Raw genomic sequence first — 13,192 nt, forward strand, 5'->3', positions numbered from 1 at the left:
ACGTTTACGTTTGATAGATTTTTTCTACAATAGAGGCAAGAATCTTCTTGAAGAAGCCGGATTAACAGATTCAGAAACTGTAGACAATGAAGAAGTCACGTTCATCACAACATTTAGGAATAAAAGTTCATGGAAACCACCAAAAAGTAAAAACGAAAACTTGGAGTCATTTATTAACTACGTGAGGTCTGACCTATTGTTTCAGCAAACAGTCACTCAAATGAAAAGATATCTGAATTTGTAGACCATCACAAGACCTCATGTTGAAGAACTCCCCTCTTACATTCAGGATTCGACTGATTATTTAAAGAAAATGGAAAGCCTTAATCCTTAACCAAACAATGCTATACTCGCATCTATGGACGTGTCTTCTTTATATACCAATATTCCACAAGACGGAGGAATTGCAACGTGTGCAGAGGTATGGAACAATCGTAGTGACACAAATCCTCCAACTGAGTGCCTGGTTACACTTCTGCTACTACTGCTGGAGAACAACAACTTCTCTTTCAATGACAAACACTATATAAAGATAGACAGCACTAGTATGGTTACAAAAATGGCCCCGTCATATGCCAACATATTTTTGGGCCAACTTGAAAAACGCCTCGTGGCCAGTGCTCCATACCAGCCATTATCATGGTTTCGATTTATTGACGATATTGATTTCAAATGGACAGATTCACAAGACCATCTGAATGAATTTCTAGAACACTGTAACTCTTTCCACCATTCAATTAAATTTACACACGAAACATCAATGGAGAAAATAAACTTCCTTGATACTACGAGTAACATCCAAAATGGAACCATTATAAAAGATCTCCATACGAAGAAAACAGACAAACATCAATTTCTCTCTCCAAACAGTTGCCATCCTAAATACTGCTCCGGTGGTATCCCTTTAAGCCAAGCATTGCAAATCAAGAGAATATGCTGAAAATAAGCAAAATGCTAGACTTGGACAACTACGTAAACATCTAGTTATTCGAGGATACAATAACAACAGCATTGATACAGCTTTCAAAAAAGCAAAAAAATCTAGCCGCCAAGAACTTCTGGTGTACAAGGATAAGAACAAAGGAGACAACTTAACACCTCTTGTACTCACTTACCATCCTGATTTTAAAAATATGTTAACCATTGTTCGAAAGCATTGGAAAATTATAGAGAATGACTCCAATTTGAAAAAAAGTATTTTCCTCACCACCAGTCATGGCATTCAGAAGGACTAGAACATCCGTGACAAATTAGCGACGGCTGTATTAACAAATCCACCTACTCCACCTCCCGGTTAGTAAATTTCTTGTAAACAACACCCTCTATCATACATCAGGATAGATCATGAAATTCTTGCATATATTAAAAAAACTCATCATAGATATACGTACTCAATATGGATGCGCTCCAGGAATGAATACAAAAACAAAAGTTTGTTTCATACATATATTATACTTATTATATGGCATGTTTCTTTTTACTTTTAATTAATATGTTCTGAGTCATAACATAATACGAACTCATTAGTACGATCCGACCTTCAGTAATACAATTAACAAAACTTTGTTTATATTAACTGTTGAGCTAACACGAATGTTAAAAAAACGTATAATGACGTCTTGACACTAAATTTATTGGATGTGGATGTGTATTGTTTGATAATTAAGTCTTAGATGCATTATCTTTTTATTAGTTTTTATTGGTTTTGAACTAACTGTCAGTAACTGCGAGTACGAGTACTCTCAGATCTATACTTAGTGTTTTTTTAAATTTCGTGTTGGGATGTACAAGTACCCGGCCACTTTCACTCTCTGTTTTGTTAAAGAAGAGGGGCGAAAGATACCAGAGGAACAGTCAAACTAATAGATCGAAAATAAATTGACAACGCCATGGCTAAAAAAGGAAAAGACTAACAGACAAATAATAGTACACAAGACACAACATAGAAAACTAAAGACTAAGCAACACGAACCCCACCAAAAACTGGGGGTGATCTCAGGTGCTCCAGAAGGGTAAGCAGATCCTGCTCCACATGTGGCACCCGTTGTGTTGCTCAAACCCAATAAATAGTCTAATTCGGTAGGTCCCATTCGTGAAAAGGGAAGGGGATAGTAGTTACGACAAGAGGAACATATCCGATATCATCTGTGAAACGATTATTCCATAACAGTCAACCAACTCGTGATGGCGTCCGTAAAATTCATGAAGGGATGATTTCAACTTCAACATTTGAAACTCTTGGTTTAATAGCTTCCTTGTGAGCAGCAACCCTCTATCAAGGAAATTGTGATAGGAAATACAATTGGGAGATATATACTCCGTATGCAGGCGCTGCTGGAATGTTGCTACATAGAAATGGAAAATTTACAATTGGGAAGCTAAAATCATCTCTTTTGTCGTAAAGTTTTGTTTTCAACCGACCCCCATTGCCAATTTCTAGATGTCAGTCAAGATAAGAGGCAGACTTAACTGTATCTGTTGTATCCTTTATCTCTAGTTCGATGGAATAGATGCGTTCAACAAAGTCACCAGATTTAGAATTATTTAATGAGAGAACATCATCTCTATAGCGGAAAGTAAAGTTAAAGGATATTGCTAACTTCTTATCTTTCTTCCTAAGAAGTTCATGTATGATTTCAGATATTAGATGTATTTCTATTTGTATCCATCTGATAAGTTCAGGCTTTTTCAACTGATTTTTATAGTTCTTTCTTATGATGTACTCTAATTCCACTGTTCCGGGTTAGGGGAGGGTTGCGATCCCGCTAACATGTTTAACCCCGCCACAATCTTTATGTATGTGCCTGTCCCAAGTCAGGAGGTTGTGGATCCCGCTAACATGTTTAACCCCACCAAAGTCTGTATGTAAGTGCCTGTCCCAAGTCAGGAGACTGTAATTCGGTGGTTGTCTTTTGTTGCTGTGTTACTTATATTTATATGTTTTTCGTTCAGTTTTTTGGTACATTATTTAGGTTGTTAATTTTTTTGTTTAAATTGTTTTACATTTGCCATTTCGGGGCCTGACTATGCAGTATGGGATTTGCTGATTATTGAAGGCCGTAGGGTTACCTATAGTTGTTAATTTATGTGTCATTTTGTCTCTGGTGAAAATATGTTTCATTGGCAATCATACCACATCTTCTTTTTTTATATGTATGATGGTCTGAAATACGCGATGTTGAAATGGCGTAAAAGATAAATTTGACAACAATACATTTGGTTATTTTGAACAACAATGTTCTATTTTTGTTTGTTTTACGATAACATACAGACTGCCGCATTTTTGCGCCTGTCCTAAGTCAGGAGCCGCTTACCTTTTTTTGTACGTTTTTTTAATTTTAGTTCATTTATTTGTTTTGGAGTTTAGTGTGACCTCCATTTTCTCTGAACTAGTACACAGTTTTGTTTAGGGGCCAGCTGGGAACCACCTCCGGGTGCGGGATTTTCTCGCTGGGTTTCCCCATTTCCATTGGCATGACTGTTAATGCCTTCTTTTACTTAATCCATTTGATGTTGAATAAGTACTTATTGATAGTCTTCGACACAGGATTTGTTTGGTTCTCGTGTCTTACCGTTACACCACTATCCGAAGTAAAGGGGCCGGAGGGTTTGGTGCCAGCAATCATTTTTTGTCCTTCCACATTCTCTATGTGCCTGTTCTAGGTCAGGAGCCTGTTATTCAATGGTTGTCGGTTGTTGCTGTATATAAATCAGGCACTTAACTTCTCGGGCGAATTGTTTTACATTTGTTATTTTTAGGGCTTTGTATAGCGTACTTTGCGGTATTGGTTCAGTACTTTTTAACACTCGACTACATAATTTTAAACAACACTATTATATTACCAATACATGCAATAACCTGTTTAACCCCGCCTCATCTCCAAGTCAGGAGCCTGTAATTCAGTGATTGTCGTTTGTTGATGTGTTACATATTTGTTTTTCGTTCATTTGTTGTACATAAATAAGGCCGTTAGTTTTCTCGTTTCAATTAATTTACATTTGTCATTTCGGGGCCTTTGATAGCTGACTATGCGGTATTGGCGTTGCTCATTGTTGAAGGCCGTACGGTGACCTATAGTTGTTAATTTCTGTGTCATTTGGTCTCTTGTGGAGAGTTGTCTCATTAGCAATCATACCACATCTTCTTTTTTATATATATTAGAACGAGTGCCAATGAGACAACTCTCTACCCAAGTCACAATTTATAAAAATAAACCATTATAGTTCAAAGTGCATGGATTCAGTATACAATCCTGTATATTATGTTAGTTTTTAGTCTTTCTCCGTATATAAGAAAATAGGCATCCACTGAAAAAATAGCTCAGTAGAATTTTATATTGAAGTTGTAGGATGTTTACGACACGGGGAATGAAAAGAAAATAACAAACACCTTTCAGATCCCGTTAAAATGTTTTTCAATAACTCTGAATAAAAGTACCGTTAATCTGTATTACTAACGTCAAACGTTTTCTGTCAAATCCTAAGCGTATTGGTCAACTTTCAAGAAATGTATGTTAAAAAACAAGGATAGTGACATATGTGTTTCTATACATGCATGGATTCAGGATACAGTGCTGGATATTATGTTAGTTTTTAGTCTTTCTTCGTATATCAGAAACTAGCCATCCATTGAAAAATCTAAAAAGGTTAAAGAAGGATTTCCCTATATATCTATGTAAATGTGTCGCCAAGATTGATGTTTCATTAATAAATTACAAAATAACAAAAAATGGTGACCTCCCATTTTTATTTCATATACTCGAATAAATGTAAAAGAGTGTCAAACATTTAAATATCGGGAGATATGCGATTCGGTATCGTGTTATCTTAATATTTAATCAATGAATGATTGAACACACCTAACATTCAATGATCAAATGCACAGAATACACATTGAACAACAACAATTATCCGACGTTTCGTATTAACAAAATTAAAGAAACATTGTTTGAAGAATTACCAAGTATTCATTACTTTCACTCATAATTTCTTTTTTGTATGCGTTTAGGTGGTACCCAACACCTTGACTAATATTAATTTGGCTCGTTTAATTTTCATAAAATTTTGACAAAATGTTTACTTTGACCCTTTGACAAAAAAATAAAAATTTCAAAAAATTTGAACCAACACTTTATCAGAAAAATTTCATTGGTTATATAGCAGTTTGACAAACACTAATTTTGATCATTGAGAAGCTTAATATTTCCTACAACAATACAACGTGATTAAAACGTTTAGTTGATTTTTACAGAGTTATCTCCCTGTAGTGTTAGGTACCACCTTAACACATCCTTATGTGAGCTGCATCGATCTGATAGATCATCATACAAAGGGAGATAATTGAATAATACTTTTTGTAATATTTAGTAGGATACACATAATAACCTTTCTATTTACGTTTAACATTTGTATTCCTTTACTTGTTTCTGTGAGGATTATGATATAAATAAAGGGGTTCCAAATCCTACAAACGGACACACTATATTGAAACGTAACAGAAAACTACCAAACAAAAACCAAATAAACAAAAAACCAACATATAGGACTGATAACCTGTCGTTAATCAATTTTTGCTCACCAGAAAGGTTAAGAAACATTTGAAAGGCAGATATACTGCCACGAAGAATCAAGTTGCTTGGGTTCATACATCGTATGTTATTCATAGTGTACTATCCAAGGATGCCATAAATGATCTTTTAAAATGTAATTTAAATTCGAATTTAATTGAAAATCATTATCAAGAATAAAAATCGTAGAAAAATCTAAATTTGTGATAAAACTCAAAAATTGCAATGATTGCGATAAAATTGTCTTAGTAAATCATCAGAATTTAACTGATTGGTTAATATACCTCATAAGCATTTGTTTTAAGCTCATCTTAAACGGTAGAAAAAATTGTAGTAAGAATTTAAGCAAGATTCTTAGTAAAAAATGAAGACAACCAGATAATAAATCCTGTATCCACTTACAGTTATACATGTTATAGTTTAGGTATCTAGTATAAAGACGGGAACATTTCATCGTCCCTTTTCTGTTCATTCAAAGATGAGATAATGTTAGCTGGTCATTTTCAATTGTTTTGCGAAAGATGTCAGGTTGTAAATAGGATTTTAACATTCGATGTTTAGTTTAATAGAGAGGTAGGAGATACCACAGGAATATTAAAAATCATAAGTCAAAGACAATCTAACAACGCCATACCCCAACCTCAATTAAACAAGAGTGCACACGCTGAAATGTCTCGCCTTCTTTACTAATCATTGATATAATGTTGATAGTCCTAAATTTAAAGCTTTACTACAACTATCACATACACTTAACATGATTCAAGAAAATGAGGTCAAGGTCATATAAACAAAACAAGAAATACATGTACACCTTACAATCATTCAATACACTAAATATAGTTGACCTATTGTTTATAGTTTCTAAGATACAGACTTAACCAAGAAAACTATACATTGACCAATGAACCAAGAAAATGAGGTCAAGGTCAGATGAACAATGCCAGGCAGACATGTACTACAGCTTGCAATCCTTCCATACAACAAATATAGTTGACCTATTGCTTATAGTATTAGAAAAACAGACCAAAACACAAAAACTTAACACTGAGCAATGAACCGTGAAAATGAGGTCAAGGTCAAATAAAACCTGCAAGACTGACAGGTACATCATAAAATATTTCCATACACCAAATATAGATGACCTATTGCATAAAGTATTAGAAAAAAAGACCAAAACTCAAAAACTTAACTTTGACCACTGAACCATGAAAATGAGGTCAAGGTCAGATGACACCTGCCAGTTGGACATGTACACCTTACAGTCCTTCCATACACCGAATATACTAGACCTATTGCTTATAGTATCTGAGATATGGACTTGACCACCAAAACTTAACCTTGTTCATTGATCCATGAAATGAGGTCGAGGTCAAGTGAAAACTGTGTGACGGGCATGAGGACCTTGCAAGGTACGCACATACCAAATATAGTTGAACTATTGCATATAGTATTAGAAAAAAAGACCAAAACTCAAAAACTTAACTTTGACCACTGAACCATGAAAATGAGGTCAAGGTCAGATCACACCTGCCCGCTAGACATGTACACCTTACAATCATTCCATACACCAAATATAGTAGACCTATGGCATACAGTATAAGAAAAACAGACCAAAACACAAAAACTTAACTATAACCACTGAACCATGAAAATGAGGTCAAGGTCAGATGACACCTGCCAGTTGGACATGTACACCTTACAGTCCTTCCATACACCGAATATACTAGACCTATTGCTTATAGTATCTGAGAGATGGACTTGACCACCAAAACTTAACCTTGTTCACTGATCCATGAAATGAGGTCGAGGTGAAGTGAAAACTGTCTGACTGGCATGAGGACCTTGCAAGGTACGCACATACCAAATATAGTTATCCTATTACTTATAATAAGAGAGAATCTAACATTACAAAAAATCATAACTTTTTTTTCAAGTAGTCACTGAACCATGAAAATGAGGTCAAGGACATTGGACATGTGACTGACGGAAACTTCGTAACATGAGGCATCCATATACAAAGTATGAAGCATCCAGACCTTCCACCTTCTAAAATATAAAGCTTTTAAGAAGTTAGCTAACGCCGCCGCCGCCGCCGCCGCCGCCGGATCACTATCCCTATGTCGAGCTTTCTGCGACAAAAGTCGCAGGCTCGACAAAAACCAAATAACAAATAATAGGGTGTAAAACACAATAAAGATGCTAAACACTGAGCAAAAAGCCGAGAGTGATATCAGGTGCTCTGAACAGGGATTTTTCTCCACAGAAGGTAGATTGGTTTTGGTTTGTAACCTGGATTTGTTTTCGCTAAATCGATTTATGACTATTGAACAGCGGTAAACTACTGATGCCTCAATTCACGCAAATACCAATTCCAGGAATCTAAGTGATATCACAGGTGAATAAAACAGAACGGGAGTGTGAGTAACATTTAGGACACATCCGACGCTACCGACTCCACCTGTCAAACATATATACCATAACCGTCAACCAACTCGTAATGTTGTCCATACAATATCCGGAGGAATTACTAAAACTTCACCAGTTGGATGGGTCATTTTCATATTTTCCTTATAAGCAGCAACCATCAATCAAAAACAAAATCTTGATGAGGAATGCTCTGAAATAAAATATCAATAGGGATATACATTTGTACTTCTGGCTACTGAAATGGAAAGTTCCAAGTTGGTAATCCAAAATCATATTTTGGTCGTGATGTTTTGTCTCAATCGACCCTCATTCCTATTTTCCAGATATTAGACTTGAGGCAGAACTAAAAATATCTGTTGTATCTATTATTTCATGATGCGATAAACATTGTCACTTAACTTTAAATCAATCAGTAATAGAACACCCTTTACAGAACGGAAAGTGAAGTTCAAGGATACTGCCAGCTTCTTTTTAGGGGCCAGCTGATTTTCTCACTGTGTTGAAGACCTATTTGTGGCCTTAGCCTGTTTTCTGCTCTTTGACCGGATTGTTGTCTCTTTAACATTCCTCATTTCCATTCTCAAGTTTAATGTCGAGTGACAATATGTCATGCCTGTTCAGGACGCAATTGGTTCATTGTGAACATGGAGATCTTACTGATTTAATGTGAACATGACGGACTAATTTGTTCACTGTGATTTATTGTCAATCCAATAAAATCAAGCTCTCAAGGGTTATAGTCAAAATATGTTATCACGATATTGACCGAATTGCATGATCATTAGCTATTAGATAACACATTGGTAAACTTCTGCGTCATTAGGTCTTTAGGGGAGAGTTGTGTAATAGGCAATATTAACACTTCTTCTTATATATACACAATGCATAGAAGATAACCCTGGTACACTTCGAAATTAACGATAAGATTTCAGGCTTTTACCCTACAATGCTAAACAAATCTCCAATTGAAATGTTGTAAAACTTATAATTATTTAAAGTATAAGTTTTTCTTATTGATAGTTCAGGTCAAGATACGTATACATAGTCAACAAAATATACATATATATGTCTAATGATTAAAAATTAAGAGTTATAAAAGTATGAGTTTCGATAACATGTTAAACAGGCACATCTGTATTTGAAAACCACATTTTGTAAGAGATCACAAGCCACAAACAGACCAAAAATAGTATATGATGCCATACTACAGGGATTGCGTAAGAGTCTACAATTTTTGAGTATCTTGAAACAGTCTTTATGTGAATAACCTATATAAAATATACGTGTCACAGATGACCAAACAATGACACACCTATCTTTTAACAACAATCTTAACCATGAGCTCAAATTTGCTTTCAGATATAATACGAGATGGGTTTTTTTATTGCCATTATGGTGTTATTTCTCTTTTTTGTCTAATAATTTAACGAACAGGTCGAGATCTGGAGCAGACCTGATCGTATGTAATATCTTTCATTTCAAGTTTAATTGGATAAATACAATCAACATAATCAATGAACGAACTTAAATACTAGCATCCGTGAAATTATGTTGTAGGCATTATTACAATTGATTTCATTTACTATCTCTCAATATACTGATAAAACCATTTTCAAATTGTATGCTTTATTTTTGGCAGATAAGTTGGTAAATATTCCTCTTGGTCTTTATGTCCCTTCTAATTATCCAAAAATACAACCACCACAGCAGCATTCCATATTTCCGACGCATTCGGCATTACCGACACACAATTTTTCAACACAGTATGGCCTGCAACCACCAGCAAAGATTCCACAGTCAACCATACTAAAACACTTTTTTGCAGCGTCAGTATACTCAAATCCTATAAGACAATTTAAAGTCAATTTTTAAAACAATATTGTATGTATCAAGTAACGAATATAAATTCAGAAATGTTATTTTTAGTTTCAAAGTGTACATACTTACATAAATAGACTTAGTAAAATTAAAATGGTGAATCTTTTACATCCGATTTCATTGACTGTATTTTGCAATCTTAACTCTTTTGTGTTTGTGTTGTGGGGTGTTGATGTATAACATAGCTGTCTCATTGACATATTGATTGTTTACTCTCATGTAGTATTGACAGAAAAGGAGCCAACATGGGATAGTTTAGCAGCATTTCTGAGAAGACACTTCAACATAACAACCTTTGAAAGACATTTTCAAATTAAACATTCTTTATGATACTGCTTTATCGCTACCTGTAGTTGTGAACTGTTAATTTCACAGGGTATCATAAGTAGCTAAATACTGTTTAGTAGTATTTTATGAAATTTCAGTGATTAAATTTTTTGAAATTAAAGAATTTATCTCCCCAGGCATGAATCCTGTTCCATGTTTGACTATATTTTTGTTCCATATCATCTATTGATGGTTATTTTATAATTAAAGATCTCGAGTATCACTGTAAAACTATTGTTTATCGAAACGCACATGGTAAGTTTGTACCTTTCAATGTTATTAACGAGCAAGACTTATCGTTCTAACAATCACTACAATTATAGTTATAAGAGCTAATTGAATGTTTAAATGATAAATGCTTGGTACATCTTCTGCATCGAAAATTTCGTACTATACAGAATGGATTATTTTATTTGCTTATTATTTCAATGTCCTTTTATTAAGGGCGAAAACTTGTTTATGTCAAGTGATTCTATTCGTTACTGTTCTGTTGAAACGTATTTTAGATGAAAACTATCAAGTACACAGTCTCAGGCAAATATCGTTTTCATACCAAAAAAAAAAATAAATATCTGCAATAGAGCTTATATCTAACTTATATGTATCAATTTAAGAGTAGTAATGAAGCTAGAACCAAATGTAAAAAAGTAGACCTGGTAGTAGATTGAACCGGTTCGAAACGTTAAAATTGAGAATGGAAATGGGGAATGTGTCAAAGAGACAACAACACGAACATAGGGCAGAAAACAGCCAATCTACCTATGGCAATGTAAAGGTCTTCAACACAGCGAGAAAATCCCGCACCCGGAGGCGGGCTTCAGCTGGACCCTAAACAAAAATGTGTACTATTTCAGTGAAAATGGACGTAATACTAAACACCGAGCATCCTACTGCTGATTAGATACTTGTGTATAAAAATCCGAAATAAATATCTAAATCTGACAAAACAAAATAATTCTAGACCTTTTACAATGATGTTCTTATATTTAAATAAGTCTTACATATTTCATACCAAACATCGTGGTTCAAATTTCAATTTGTAGCTATTATTTGTCTTAACCTTGTCTTGTTTATATATTTAGCAAAGTACAAATGTTCTAGAGCGCTTACAATACGGACGGAGAAAAATTGGTGTATACAGACTCTCCTGTCGTGTTGTCACGGAGATCATCTTTATTCCCTGAGGCCGAATCAGGACGCGGTTGGTTAGAATAGGCATGGCTTTCGACGAAAACAACAATTAAGATATGAATGATGGCTGCGTATTAAAAACCATGTTAATATGTAGTGAATAAGAATAGTGAATTCCTGATCTATTTTTATTTCAAAGGGAAACAAAATCTCTAATTATTTACAATTATTCATGGTAAATGTTGTCAGTACGGATCGATTTACGTACCTGTCAAACATAATAAGATGAAACAAACACCAATGTAGGCTCTCATATTGCAGCCAAGGTGGTCCTGTAAAAATAAAATCGCAATGAATATTTTTATGTAAACACATTCAACTCACTCTCAACTGTCTGAAATTCAAAGGTAATTTGATCCCAAACAATACCGAGTAGCCAAATAGGTCAGATTTCAGATTGAAGTTTATTATATAAAAATAGCAGTTTGTTCCTTTTTATCGTTCGAATATTCACAAAAATAGTCCTGTTGGTTATTATACCTTGTAAATTATATATTGGTTAAACAATTGCAAGTTCATCAAGAAAAATTGACTCAGATCGACATTAACTAGAAAATTTGACTTGTAATAATAATCATTTTTGCATGAACATGCAGTTCATTTAACATACCTGTATTTATATCACAAAATTCTTAATACAAACGAGTAGCATCTGGTGGTCTATATATAGTAAATAAAGTAAAGCGGAAAAGGATAAAGGATATATGAACTGTTACACGATATCCTTTTGGGATGGGTCGGTTTTCCTGGTAAGTGAACGGTTAGTTCTAAATATTAAAATGATAAACAAAGGTGTGAAAACATTTTGATTTATTTTTATTTGCTGATATTTTGGCATTTCCTGTTGGTTGCTTTTCTCTTTAATATTGTCATTTTCTTTTGCAGGTCTCTTCAATAATGTCATTTCCTTCTGCATGTCTCTTCAATATTGTCATTTTTTTCATGTCTTTTTAACATTGTCATTTCCTTTTTCATGTCTCTTTAAAATTGTCATATCCTTTTGCATGTCTATTTTATATTGTCATTTCCATCTGCATTTCTCTTCAATATTGTCATTTCAATCTGCAGTTCCCCTCTATAGTCATGATAGTGTCATTTTCTTATGCATGTCTCTTCAATTCTGTCATTTCGTTATGCATGTCTCTATAAGATGGCTCGGGTGCCTTTCTCCGTATTGGATTTTGAAATAGCAGATAACAGTTGGTCTAGATCTTTACTGAAATGTACAAATTTAGAGAGTATTATTTGATTCATGTGTAAGTCTTTCAATGTAAATGTAGAAAAATTATGTGTTTTATCATATTCACGACTGTATTTTCTAAAAAAACAAAATATTTGTGTTTCATTCTATTTTTTAACTTTGCCAAATAAGGGGAGATAACTTAGATAGTAGGGGAGATAACTCAGATAAAGTTATTTTATAATAGAAAAAGCTGTGAATTTACATATTCTAATATGTAGCAAGAAAACAAGTTCGGTGAACCCAGTTTTTCTTTTTCTTATCTTAAAGCATGTTTTAAGAGCTCTCTTCTCACATTTTATCTTAAAATTCTTTGGTGAAGTTTTCTTTATATCACACAAAATTGGATTTCCATGCATAAATTATACAAAATCTGACAATATTGCACAACCTCTAGCATGAAACAAAAGTTTGATGACCAATACTTTTTATTATATTTTTGAAAAAAAAGCATGATTTCATTTAGTCTCTTGTGGAGAGTTGTCTCATTGGCAATCATACAAACATCTTCTTTTTTATATGATAAAAACTTCAGTTTGACAAATGGTTAGAAAATTCTATG

General features: G+C 34.0%; 1 long non-coding RNA gene across 1 annotated transcript; it reads right to left on the reverse strand.

The window, feature by feature from the left end:
• Positions 1 to 9,554: 9,554 nt before the first annotated feature.
• On the reverse strand, positions 9,555 to 12,131 carry LOC127719641 (uncharacterized). Its single transcript, XR_007990439.1, has 3 exons — positions 12,001 to 12,131; positions 11,599 to 11,662; positions 9,555 to 9,837 (listed from the first exon to the last, which is right to left on the reverse strand). It is a non-coding gene; the product is annotated as an uncharacterized LOC127719641 (long non-coding RNA).
• Between the last annotated feature and the right edge of the window lie 1,061 nt (positions 12,132 to 13,192).

This window comes from Mytilus californianus, unplaced genomic scaffold, assembly GCF_021869535.1.
Source record: "Mytilus californianus isolate M0D057914Y unplaced genomic scaffold, xbMytCali1.0.p SCAF_11, whole genome shotgun sequence".
Taxonomy (NCBI): domain Eukaryota; kingdom Metazoa; phylum Mollusca; class Bivalvia; order Mytilida; family Mytilidae; genus Mytilus; species Mytilus californianus.